General features: G+C 48.0%; 1 protein-coding gene across 4 annotated transcripts in view; it reads right to left on the minus strand.

The window, feature by feature from the left end:
• The window catches only part of MAPK9 (mitogen-activated protein kinase 9), a 49183-nt gene extending 37875 nt beyond the window's left edge, over positions 1 to 11308 (minus strand). For 2 of the 4 annotated variants that reach the window (XM_004758988.3, XM_004758993.3), the window contains exon 1: positions 11081 to 11305. The gene's annotated coding sequence lies outside the window, so the exon portion shown is untranslated. Of the gene's footprint in view, positions 1 to 11080 lie in introns of all 4 variants that reach the window. The other 2 variants (XM_004758990.3, XM_045069271.1) reach the window with 2 other exon arrangements.
• Between the last annotated feature and the right edge of the window lie 2707 nt (positions 11309 to 14015).

The raw sequence follows: 14015 nt of genomic DNA on the forward strand, positions 1-14015 counted from the left end.
TCAGAGCCACCTTCTCTGTCAACCTTGGGCTCCGTGAGCAGGAGACAGCCAGTAATTTAGTTGTTAATGAAATCAACTCTGTTGAGATTCTATTTCAACAAAATGGACATCACCTGGGTTTTAGAAGACAGTTTACAAATTGGGAAGTGTATGAGTTCTTCATACAACCACATTATCAACACACTGAAGGTGCAGTCATTGCCTTCACTTCCCTTGCTGGTGGGCACTGGTTCCTCCCCTGGGCTCCCGCAGTAGGACCTAGTCCCCGCCCACGCTGCTTCTACACAGTCACTTGGTTTCAGCAGGTCTGCCTCTGTCTCCCTTCCCCAGCCAGGGAGCACCTCTAAAGCAGGAAGGGTCTGTCTTCACTCTCACACATTGAGAAATTTAAGGAAGTGTCCAGTGTCTACCATGATCCACTGAAAAAGCTCCTTGGTGACACAAGGGACACACTCTGCTCCTTGGTGGACACGAAGGACACATCCTGCTCCCTGGGTTCTTCAGACCTGTGCGTACTGGGCAGACAGCTCAAGGGACGGAGTTGGCCCAGCCTTTGCTAAAGGCATCTGGTTCATGTCCATGCCCTTCTCCCTTCACCACGCTACTTCAATGAATCCTTGTTGAACAAAATGCTCTCATCTAAAATCCCTACTGGTCTAAGACTGAGGACTCTTGCAGAATCCCCTCTAGGAATTCTGGAGTAAAACCGACCCACTCTACAGATAAATGTGGGGTAGGAGGAACATTCCTAACTTGTTTAGAGCCTAGAATAAGAAATGCTTTTAAAAAATTCACTAGTATTCCTCTAGATACATGCAATTCAACTACTGTAAATAAGATACTAATGTCTGAGTCCTATGGGGACATCAGCTACCATTCGCTGAGACCTCCCCACACTTCATAAGGGCCTCCTGTACACCAAGGACAAGGTAATGGTTATTAAGAGGGCACTATCCAGACTGTCCCTTTCCTCGAATGGCGAAGAACATGATCATCACACCACCTAGTAAGTATCCTAGGGGTAGAAGTGGGCCCAAGGGCAGGGGCCCAGCACAGTGGTATGTTGAGGGGCAGCTAGTGAATAAGCAGAGAGCGTGTGCGAGTGAGACATGGCTGTCAAGGAAGGTTTCCAAGAGGAGTTAGGACGAATGCAAGTCTGCTCACGGTATCAACCCAGGGTTGCAGGAACAGGCCTTCTCCATCGTGCTTGCAAGCACTGTAAGTTGGTGAAACACTTTTGGCGAGGAGAAGACATACTATCTATTGAAAAATTTAAAGGCATGTGACTCCTAACCTGGAAACTACTGTTCTATACATGTATTGGACAAAAATGTATGTATGAAAGCTCAAAAATACTTGTTCAAGAATGTTTGTGGCACTTCCTGTAACTGGCAAAAAAAAAAAAAAAAAAAGGAGAAATAACCTCAAAGGTATACTTGGAATGAGTGACTAAATTATGGCATGAAAGCACAATAAAGTGATTAAAAATAATGCAGGGACTTTGTGTACTGAAAAGGAATGATGTCCAAGACACCTTAAGGCAAAAAAGTTGAAGAATGTACGTAGTAAACGCCAGTCTGTGGGAAGGGTCCCGTGCATGCGCTCGCACATACACAATATGTGAGCAAGTGCAGAAATGAAGGGGGAAATGAGACTTACTCTTCCCACTGTAACTTTCTGTGGTTTTTTTGTTTTTTTTTTTAGTCATGCACATATTTCACATTAAAACGAACAAACAAATTAAACCCTTTTAAATGGAAAGGTGAGACCTAAATGTAGGGTAGGTTTGGGGCAGCTGAGGCCACAGGCAGGAGAGTGGGCCAGGCTGTGAACTGCAGGTTATAAACAACCCCCTGCCCTCTGCCCCTCTCTGCAACCACTGGGGGAGCAGCACTGCCCCTACTCTGCAGATGAGGGCAGGAGCTAGGAGACAGTGAGGAAGCAGCCCAGATCCCTAGCTGGACAGTGGCACGGCCCGGGTCTCAATTTAGGTGTGTCTGATGACACTATTCCTATCCTTCCCAATACCCTGTTCTAATTACTATCTCTCTCACTGTATTTAGAAAGTAAAGTGCAGTGACCAAGGGCTGGTCAGGATCAGGCCAGGAAAAAACACAGCCCTTTACGTCGCATCCTGCTGGCTTCACTCCACCAAGACACTTTCTTCTGATGATGACAAGTCAGTCGCCCTCACACTCAGGCCAACCTTCAACCACACAAATGGTTCAGGATACCCACAACAGGCAAGATCTAAAATAACCAACTGCTGCAGTTAAAAGCAGATTTTCACAATCGCCCTCTTGGTTCAATACTTGCTATTGAAGTTTTCAACCAAACTATTTTTTCCTCCTTTAATTCCTATCCAAAACAGCAAGTGCAACAACTTCACCTTCTTTGATAATCAGGAGCCTGGCAGCATCTCAGAGTCATCATTCTGGACGTCAGTTCTTAAACCATACTACAAATTATGATAAAGGACGACACTCATGTTTGGTGATCACAGCATCCCTGAAGGAAGGGTCCATTGAGGTCTCCTCTCCACAGGCCCCTGCAGGTACCAGGGCCTGTCCTTTGCCCCTCCCAGGCCCCAACTCCCTGCGCTCCTATTAGGGCATTCTCAGTTCTCCCTCACCATGGCAACCACCCAAGTGCCTTCCCTGCCTCCATTCCTGCTACCTCCAAACCACTGTACACATGCCATTTAGAAAGGGATATCTGCCTGCATAAAAAACTACATGGGGCGCCTGGGTGGCTCAGTTGCTTAGGCATCTGCCTTCAGCTCAGGTCATGATCCTAGGGTCCTGGGATCGAGTCCTGCATCGGGCTCCCTGCTCAGCAGAGAGCCTGCTTCTCCCTCTCCCTCTGCCCCCAATCTGGTCATGCTCTCTCCCTCTCAAACAAATAAATAAAATCTTAAAAGAAAAAAACTGTACACAGATTTCATAGCACCTACATTTTAACATTTTAAAACACTAACACCCACATTTCAACACTGAAAACCACCCAGGTGTCCTTGAGTGGGTGAATGGTTAAGCAAAGTGCTGTCCATCCATTCTACGGAACACAAGACAACACAGTCAGCAAGAGAAATGAACCAACCACTGATACCCTCAGCAACCTGGGTGATCTTAAGGGCATTATCCTTAAGGGAAAAAGCCCATCTCCAAAGGGCCACACAGTATAATTCCATTCACACAACATTCTTGAAATGACAGAATTACAGAGTTGTACACCAGATTAGTGGTTGCCAGGGTTATGAATGGTGGGGACGTGTGTGTTTGTGTGTGTGTGTGTGTGTGTCTGTAGGGGGTAGCACAGGGGAGATCTCTTGGATGAGGAAACCGTTCCGTATCTTTACTGTGGTGGGGATGTTTATACTGACCTCTGTGTGTGACAGAATGCCCCAGAACTGTGTGCACACACTACCAGTGCCACGTTCCTGGCGTTGGTCTTGTGCTGCAGTTATGTAAACATGCAGCCAACGGGGAAAACTGGGTGGAGGATGTACGGGAACTCTGTACTATTTTTACAACTTCTTATGAACCTGGATTTCAAAATAAGGAGTTAAGAGAGGGAGAGAGAGAGAGACAGAGAGAGAAAGAGAGATTTGCTGAACATGTGCAGTGGTCATACTGCTCTCTGGCTTACATTCCTTTGATGGTAACTGACTGCCTGGAAAGTACATTCCAATCCCTAGTGCAGCAGAGGAGCTAACAGGGCCCGTGGCCCACTCTCAGGCAACAGGGAACCACTGGATATGCGGGCTGATGCCCCGGCTCCCGTGTACCTGCGGGCCTCTTCCTGAGCTGTTTCATCAGCCTGCAGTGACTTCCCTCCCCATTCTGTCCTCCTGGCCAACCTTCATCCTCCTTCAGAGTCTAGTGCACGCGCCTGCTTCTCTCCCACACTGTCCTCTGCAGCCTCTCTTTTCCAAAGGTGCTGGGCATGCCCCCATGTTTGGCACCGCAACCTATGTTCCTCTTCTATTGCACTGCACATCTATCTCCACTTCTGCTCCGTGAGCTCCTTCAGGGTAGAAAATGTGTCTGCCTCACTTCCTAATCCTCTACTAATTTCATCCTGGGTGCCCAGTAAATGTCTGTTAAAGGCAAAGCTAAGTGGGATAAGAAACGTGGTGGGGCAGTAGGGTGCTGTGGTTAGCATCGGTGCTCTGGAGTCAGAGGGCAGGTTCCTGGGTAGACTCCACCAAAAAACTGTTAGAACAGAACAAATTCTGTCAAGATGCAGGATACACACTCAACACACAAACATCTTTTGCGTCTCTATGTGCTGGTGAACTCTCAGAAAGAGAAATTAAATGATGCTTTCACAACTGCATCAGAAAGAATAGAATAACTTTAAACAAGGAGGTGACAGACCTCTATACAGAAATCTTGAAGACATTAATGGAAAAAATGAAAGACACAAATAAATGAAAGATATTCTGTGTTCACGGACTGGAAAAACCAATATTGTTAAAATGTCCATACTCCCTAAGCAATTTAGAGCTTCAGTACAATTCCTATCAAAATTCCAGTGGCACTTTCTGCAGAACTAGAACAAATAATCCTAAAATTTGTATGGAACTGAATAGCCAGAGCAATTTTAAGAAAGAAGAACAAAGCTGGAGGCATCATGCTCCCTGATTTCCAAGCTATAGTAATTAAGTATTACAAAGCTATAGTAATTAAGACAGTATGGTATGGGCATAAAAACAGACACATGTATCAATGGAACAGTTCACTGGAACGAAAAGTCCACACATACATGGTTGATTAATTTATGACAAAAGGAGCTGATAATATGCAACAGGGAAAGGACAGTCTCTTCCATAAATGGTGCTGGGAAAACCAGGCAGCCACATGCAGAAGAATGAAACTCAAACACTCTGACACTACACACAAAAATTAACGTTAAGGCGGATTAAAGACTTGCGCGCCACCATAAAATACCTAGCAGGAAAAACGGGCAGTAAGCTCCCAGACAGCGGTCTTGACAATGATTTTTTTAAACTGGCACCAAAAGCAGGAGCAACAAAGACAAATATAAACAAGTGGAACTATATCAAACTAGAAAGCTTCTGCACAGCAAAGAAAACCATCAGCAAAATAAAAGGCAACCTACAGAATGGGTAAAATACTGTGAATCATATAACCCCTGATAAGGGGTTAATACCCAAAATATAGAAGAAACCCAAACAGATCAATGGCAGAAAACACAAAACAATCTGAGGCATCCGGTTGATTCAGTGCACTGAATGTCCAACTCTTGGTTTTGGCTCAAGTCCTAATCTCTGGGTCATGAGATCAAGCCCTGCATGGGGCTCCACACTCAGTCAGGAGTCTGCTTAAGATTCCTTCCCTCTCCCATGCTTTCCCTCTCTCTCCACTCCTCCCTCCCACCCTTGCTTACGCATGCTCTCTCTCTAAAATCTCAAACACACACACACACACACACACACACACACACACACAGAACCCCACAAATAATCTGCCTTAAAGAATGGGCAGAAGATCTGAACAGTTTTCCAAAGAAGACAAAGAGATGGCCAGCAGGTACATAAAAAGATGCTCAAAAGCGTTAATCATTAGGGAAATGTAAATCAAAACCACAGTGCAAGATCACCTCAGGCCCACGAGAATGGATAATATCAAAAAGACAAGAAATGACAAGTGCTGGAAAGGATGTGGAGAAAATGAAACCCTTGTCTCTGTTGGGGGGAATATAAACTGGGGCAGCTCCTATGGAAAATAGTTCAGAAGCTCCTCAAAACATTAAAAAATAGAATGACCATTTGATCCAGCAATTCCACTTCTGGATATTTATCCAAAGAAAACAAAGACACTAACTTGAAAATAATACACACCCCCACGTTCACTGCAGCATTATTTACAACAGCCAAGATATGGAAACAACCTAGTGTCCATTAGTGGGTGAGTGGATAAAGAAGATGTGGTTTATATACCCATTAAATATTATATAAAAGAAGGAAATGTGCCATTTATGACAATATGAACAGAACTCAAGGGTATTATGCTAAGTGAAAGAAGTCAGACAGAGAAAGACAAATACTGGGGCACCTAGGCAGCTCAGTCGGTTAAATGCCTGCCTTCAGCTGGGGTCATGATTCCACGGTCCTGGGATCAAGCCCATGTTCAGCAACCTGCTCAGTGAGAAGTTGGCTTCACCTCCTTCTGGCCCTTCCCCTGTTCGTGCTCTCTCTCAAATAAATAAAATCTTAAAAAAAAAAAAAAGACAAATATTGTATGATCTCTCTTATATGAAGGATCTTTAAAAAAAAAAAAAAAGAAAAAGACCAACCTTATAAAGAGAATAGATTGGTGGTTGCTAGAGGTAGGGTTAGGTGTAGGAGAAATGGGAAGGGGGCAAAAAAGTAAAAAGAAAAAAACACATATTACTGTATGTGTTTTCTACTCTTCTAAATTATAGTATACAGACTTAAGATTTAGAATAAATATTTCTTATAAGAATTGTCAAAATAGCTATCTGGAATAGGATTTCTAGATTTTCTCTTTAGATACTAAACTATAACATGTAATAGCACAATAAAGATACCTATTTAAAAAAAAAGATTGGGACTCTGGGGTCAGAGGGTAACAGGCCTGCCACTTGGCCAGACGATCCTGGACTACACTCATCTATAAAACAGGGATGAGCATTGAATCAACCTCAGAGAACAGTGAGCACAGAACCCAGCACAGGACAAGGTCTCAAAGTCAACTGACATTAGGACAAGATTACCACACCCATTCTGTTTACTGCTCCCCCTCCCCAAAGTCTGCATTCTGAAAATGTGAACTAAAATCTGCTAAGGGGGAAAGCTGATGACATGGTCATTACTGGGTTGTGCAGAGGTTGTGCATGGCAGGGGACATCTCAGGACATTTGCTGAAGACACCTGCTTCCTAAGAGGTGCTGTGTTTCTGAGAGTCTAGTTAGGAATTGGTGAAACAGATTTTGATTCCAGAATCAGAGCTGGTGGATTTATTACTTGGGCTGCACCCTCAGCCCAGATATGTTAAAATCAAACTAATAGCAGCATTGGTTGAGCTACACAATACTTAAATAGTCTAATGAATTAAATCACTTACAGATCTATACAAATACAAATACATACACACACATATATAGTGTTTTTTTAAAGAAAGTTCTTTTAAAAGCGTTCATTCTTTCTCAATCATTCTTAGCATCATTGTGGGGGAGGGAGGATAAAATTGTTTTTTTAAATAAATCCCCAAGTTTTTCCTATCCCAGCCTATGGAAAGAGAAACTTCTGGCATACATTAAAAGGTGTTCACACCGTTCTTTCTCCTCATAGCCAAAAAAATTCATTTATAGAAACACTTCAAATTACAACTTCAGAATAGGCAAGAACCCATTTAACATAAAGGCAGTTAATATTAATGGCTCATTTATAAGAAAAAGAGAACTATCTCATTTGTTATCCATGTATCCTTGGAATCCAGTTTTACTATCTCTGAAAAGTTTTAGAGTGTGTAATCTTTGTGAAGTAATATTAGCTGAGGGCAGGGGTGGTGGTGAAATAGTTTATGGGACCAAAATCCAAAAAAACAAACAAACACATAAAAAATCTCAAATACATTAAATAAAATCAAATTTGTTGAATTTCACCTTCAAATAGTAAAGAAGTAAACTTCTTTAACTATAAAAAAGTCCTATGTTAAAATGGTGATTACTCTTGCTCATTATTTTCTATTAATTTATACCCCAGCATTTACCAAAGAGGATTTGAGGCATCCATTAAAAATATTTTAAGTGGCAACTCAAAGGCCAATATAAAAATCTGAAACAATGAGCCTTTGTTGTGCAAAATATATATAAACTTTCCTCTCAAATGGTACAACCCTTAATGAATCAATGGGTCTAGGCACTGAGCATCTGCCTCTAGATCAAAGAGAGCACCCCACCTGGGACATCCTAAACCTGAACAAGCCACATCTAGATTCGACTACGAATTTTCAGGAAATACAGAGAAACATGATAAATTACATTGCAGAAATGCAGTCCATAAAACGCAACCATGGAAATGCTACAGAAATGCAACTGCTTCAACAAATCAACTCCCAGGAAAATGAACAAACAAAAAGAAATAGAGGGGGGAATCTACAGGTTAAAAGAAACTTAAGAGATGTACCAACCAATCACAATAGATGGACCTCATCTAGATCCTGATTCTAATGAACAAACTGTTAAAGAACCATAAAACTTATGGGGCAACTGGAAATGTGAACATTGACTGGTTATTTGAGTATATAAAGGCATTACTGTGATTCTAAGTTCGAAAGAGTCCTTATCTTTTAAAGATATATACTGAAACATTCATGGATGAAATGACATGACATTTAGTTTTCTCTTGAAAATAGTATGGAGGGTGCTGGTGAAAGAAGATGGGCCGGGAGTTGACAACTGTGGAAGCGGGCTACTATCATCTAATTTTGGTCTGTGTTTGAAAGTTCTCATAATAAACAGTTAAAATAAAGACTGACCTTGAAACTAGTTGATGCAATCACGAAAGGCCAAGTACAAACTTAATTATTTTCAAGAAAATGATGTAACAAAAAAAGTCATCTTAATCAGAGGAGAAGTCTAGCTACATATTTAAACCACAAATAGCTGCCCTGACTGCCAAATCAAGTGTTAAGAAAATGTGGTTTCTGTTTTACCTCATGCATCACGAAAACAACTGCTTCACTCGCTGTTAATTGCTTCATCTGGCACTTTTCTTTATCCAGAAAATTAAGAACATTTTATTTTAAATAGACAAATTGAATATGCCCTCCAACACTTATTTCAAACACATTTTAATCCTGGCATCACAAACATGAAATCCTCAGGAATATCAACGCTCTCCAGAGAAGACTATGCCAAAATAGGATTATCTTTAACCCTGCAGGATCCTTTTGGAAAAAAAAAGAAGAGGGGGAGGATTAAATGGAGGCAAACACCTAGATTGGATGTTGTTCTTTCAGAACAAATTAAAAGCCAAAAGAAAACAGTGAGAGCTGAGGAACCCAGGAAAGGATCCTTTCCTGGGGAGAGGCCTGGGTTCAAATTTCACTTTCCAAGCTGCATGCTGTGAAGCTCACTGCTGGAACTCTGTGAGCCTCCTTGTCCACCTCTGCAGAAATGGGTTTCACAGCTGCTACTCAGGGGGTCACCAGTGACAATTAAGTGAGAATACCCGAATAAACAAGCAGGGCCCCACTCCCCTGGCCTTGGGCTACCTTTCCCGCTCTGCCCTCCTACACACCCTGCCCTGGAGAGCCAACAGTCTTGCAACCAAGCTAAATGGATTTTGCATGGCTCAGAGCATTGAAAAATTTTTTAAAATTAGATACTGCCAACACTTGAGAATCAGGAGTACAGGAATACAAGGTAGAGTTCTGACTTCTTTCTTAAGATTGTGGGGTGAGGTCTGGTTTTCCAGTGTCCTCACCATCCTGCAGGCTAACTCCTGAGCCCAGACTGGCCTAATGTCCTTCCTCCGCCCTGCCCTTTCCCCCCATTCTGTGCCTCTCCCTGCCTGGCGAATTTCTTTTCAGGGCCCAACTCTAGTACACCTGTCACTTCCTCCACATTTCCACAGAGGAGCCCCTCCACTACACTCCATCACACTGTCCTGGCACTAACCTGTCCATGTATCTGCCGCCTCTGCTGGGCTTTCTGGAGGAAGGGACCCTGTTGCTATTGCCTTTGTGTCCCCAGGGCTGAGCAGAAAGCCTGACCTAGATAATGCAGAGTTTGGTAACCGCCTCCCGAACGTGTGGAAGAAAATTAGAGCTAAAATATCACAAAAATGTAAAATTTCACATCACAGCTTGTTCTGACAGTTACCAAATAAAGGGGTCAAGGACATTAAGATGTTGTGCAAAACGAGAACAAGCTTCCATCTGCTTACATATTTCACGAGTTAGTCAAGTCAGTAAATAAACTGACAAAGCAGAAGCAACAGTAGGCAGGGTCATTCATTCGTTCATTGGATTGGTATCACTGAATTCTCACTGTGTGCCTTCTAAGCACTGGGGACAACGCAGGGGACAAATCAGACAACTACCTGTTTTCAAAAAGCTACATCCTAGTAGGGAAACAAAATCAACAGACAGACACAGTCATTTCAACCCAGAGGCAACGCTAGGAAGAAAACTAAACAAAATAATGAGATAGAATGACGAAGGGGAGAAAGAGAGCGGTCAAGGAAGGCCTCCTGGAAAATGAGACACCCGACCAGAAGGAGCCAGTTGTGCAAAGATACCGGAGACAGCTCCAAGCGTCGGAAACGGAAGTGCAAAGGTCCTGAGGTAAATAGGGCTGAGCCGTCAAGGCAGGGCAGACGATGGGTGGGACTGGAGGGCAGAGTTCTGGGTGGTGGGAGTGGTAGGGGAGGTGGGCAGGGCCCGCTCTGGCACTGCTAGGCACTGAATGTGCAATGACTAGGCACTGGAGCAGCGCGGGAATGGGGGTCTCTGGGCGGAAGCGGACAGGGTTCCTACCCAAATCACACAAGCATGGGGCGGAATCCCGCCCAATTTCCCGCAGACGAGCCCGGGCTCCCGCCCAGACGCTTTCACACACACTGACACAGCCGGACAACAACCCTTTCCAGAACGGGAGACATTTCCCCACCTTCCCTAGGGGAAAGCATTGGAACCCCGAGGGTCAGTGCCTTGGCCAAGGTCGCGGGAACCAGACTCCGGGTCCTTAGCATCCCCGCGCGGGTATGCCACTGCGCGCCCCTCCGTCCGGAGGGATGGCGTCCACAGACCCCGCCGCACGTCTGCCAGAGCCAGGCCAGGGAGCGGGCCCGCAGCCCCTAGCTGCTGACAGCCGGGCGGGAGGGGGCGACTGCGGCAGCCGGGAGGGCAGGGGCGGCGGCCAGGGCCGCCTGCGCTCCCACAGAGCCCGGCCCGCTCCGCAGCCCCCGGCCCCGCGACCCCCAGTCCTGCCCACTGCGGCCGCGCGGCCCTCCTGCCGCTCCTTCCCCGCGGGACCCGCTCGAGCAGCCCCTGCCAGGCCTCTCCCGCCCGCCCGCTGGGCTCACCTCGCCTCCCAGCCGCCGCGCCAGGGGTAGAAGGCGAGCGGGCGGACTGGCGGCGCTGCGCACTGGCCGCTCGCGGCTCCGCTGCCGGGGGCTCGGCCGGCCAGCCGCCCCGCCCCGCTCCGCCCCGCCGCCGCCGCAGTGGGTGTGAGGGGCGCCGGGGCGTTTCGACCCTTCCGGTCCGGCTCCCTTCTCCTCCGCCGCCGCCGCCGCCGCCGCGGCGCCGAGCCTGACCGACCCGCGCGCTCACCAATCAGCGCGCGGAGAGCCGGGCAGGTGCGGCCAATCGCGCCGGGGGGGGAGGGTCGTGACGGGCGGCGTGGGCGGGGAGAAGGGCGGAGCCGGAGTCTCCGTGCGGGGCTCGGAGCGGCTCGGCCGCGCTCGGCGGGCGGCGGCCGCGCAGCTGTTCCAGCCTGTGCCGGGCGCCCTTCGGGTCCGACAGCGCGCGGAGTCAGCCATCCCCACCACCGGGCAGGCGGGAGCCGGGAGCCGGGAGGCGGCGGAGAAGGCCGACAGGCGGACCAAGAGCCGGGCGCTCCGGGCGGCAGGTGCAGGGTGGCCGCGGAGAGGCGGCCTGTCGGGGAACGGAGCCGGCCGTTTGAGGGAGAGCTCAGGGCGAGCACGAGGGGAGGCCGGGGCCTTGGCGGCGGGCGCCCAGGAGCCCGGCGCGGGGTGGCGCCCGGGAGGACGTGGAGGCCCAGGCGGTGAGGAGTGGGGAGGAGAGGCAGGGGTCGTGGACTCTGCGGCCTTCTCTGAGCGACTAGAGTCGGGGAGCGGAGAACAAGGAGCTGGCCGCGTGCATACTGGGGTTCCCCGCGTGTCCGTGACGGTATGCAGGAGGGGACGGGCTGGTGTACTCAGGGCGGGGGTCAAACCTCTGACTCAGAGAAAGGCAAGGTCGAAAATGGGGAGGAGGGCGCCTGGGTGGCTCAGTGGGTTAAGCCGCTGCCTTCGGCTCAGGTCATGATCTCGGGGTCCTGGGATCGAGTCCCGCATCGGGCTCTCTGCTCAGCAGGGAGCCTGCTTCCCTCTCTCTCTCTGCCTGCCTCTCCATCTACTTGTGATTTCTCTCTGTCAAATGGATAAATAAAATCTTTTAAAAAAAATAAATAAATAAAAATAAAAGAAAATGGGGAGGAAAGGAGCGCAGTGCCGAGGTCCCCCTAGGGCCTGGGGTGCCCTGACACTTACCTTCTTTTTAGCCAACTCCTGCAACCCTGTGGCCCCTCGCTCGGCTTCCAGCGGCCCTGGGTCGTGTGAAATGACGGGAGAGGCCGGGGCATTGCCTGTTGCGAGATTTGCGTTTGAACAAGCAGAGCGGAGAGTGAGGCAGGAAGACTGGACACACTGAAAAAGGATCAGAGGTCCGTGGATAGGTGGGGGGCGGTGCACGCTTTGGGGACCGGTAGAAAGAGGGATTGTGGAGGAGGAGCGGCCTGCGCAGAACGCCAGAGACTTCTGGGTCATCAGGGCAGGGGACAAATTGGGAGGAAGAAGCAGGGCTCTGCGGGGCGGAGGCCAAGGGGCTTGGGGGCATGGAGGGTAGTGGCAGAATTTGGGGATGATGGCAGGCCTGCGACGCAGGGCCAGGCTGAGGGCACCAAGGCCTCAGAAGAGGAGTATCATCGAAGACCCGATCCTTCCATGGGGTCCTCCCTTAGGCCACCCCCTACTTTGGCCACCAGAGGGAGTTTTCTGAAATAGACTGTGGCCCATCCTTGCTTGAAATTGTAGCTCCTGAGTGTGATCTGAATTAAGGGGGCCCCACCTTGGTCCTTACATCAGCCTCGCTGACCACCTGCCCCAGGTGCACAAGAGAAAACAGGGAGCCAAAAATTGCCATCATCAAGGATTATGGGAGGCTAGTAAAGCCTGGCTGTTAGAGCTCTCATTTCACTAAGGGGCACTCGTGGGTGCGTCCTCTTAAATTCCCCTTTTTTGGTTTATGAAATACAGAGAACATTTATGGACACAGAGCTGAGGTGTTGAGGTGGGAAGGGTCTAGTCCATGCTTGGAAAAATGTACATTATTTTGGCGGAGGCCACGTGAGATGAGTGGTGGGGAGGGTGTGGCACACATGAGCAGGACTGGCAGCTGACCTAGCCTGTTGGGTGTGGAGAAAGAGTTGAGGTAGTCCTCCTGGATAGGCGGAATCCCCAACTGAGGCTGGAAAGCTAGCAGGAATGTGGTTTAGGAGGAAAGGGCACTAGGACCCAAAGATTCAGAAGTAAGCACCTGCATGCTGTGTTCAGGAAATCCAAGGTCACCTGGTCTTGCTGGAGATGGGAGAGGTGGACTGGTGGGTTAGTAGGGCCTTGAGCTGGACGGGCACTATAGACTGGAGATCCATGGGCTCGCTTCAATTCACCAGTATGCCTTGTTTAACCCAGTTTTGTTTGTCTTTGAATTGGCTTGGTTGCCAACATTTGAAAATTGGGAGCTTTCACTTGAAAAATCTCAATTGCTGGTTTCTCTTGGTTAGCAGCTCTGCCACCATGGGACCTGCATTCGCAGAAGGCAGTAGCTGGCTGGAACTGAGTGGCAGCTGCCCCTTGAAGGGAGGTCCCTAGCTCACCAGAGTCCCTGCCACTCCTTACAACACATCTCTGGCCATGACTTTATTAGCCCTTACCTGCTGGCCCTTGGGGCATTACGGCGTAGGGGTCCCGTCTGTGGAGGGAAAAAGTGGCTGCTGAGGGGTGTTAAGAAAGGAAGTGAACGATGTGCTTAGGTATTTATTTTGGAAAGATCACTAGAGCCCATAGAGTTTCAGGGATGGGGGGCTTGTGTCCACAAGACCAGTGAGGGAGCTACTGCAAAGGCCCTTCTAAGAGAAGCTGAGGCGTGGTCTGGGACAGGTGTCAAGAAGAAGGAACTGATTTGAAACTGTTTCAAGACTTGAGGGACATGAAGAGGCACAGCTGCCACTACACAGCC

The sequence above is a fragment of the Mustela putorius genome, unplaced genomic scaffold (assembly GCF_011764305.1).
Source record: "Mustela putorius furo isolate JIRA1106 unplaced genomic scaffold, ASM1176430v1.1 tig00003923_pilon_pilon_pilon, whole genome shotgun sequence".
NCBI lineage: Eukaryota > Metazoa > Chordata > Mammalia > Carnivora > Mustelidae > Mustela > Mustela putorius.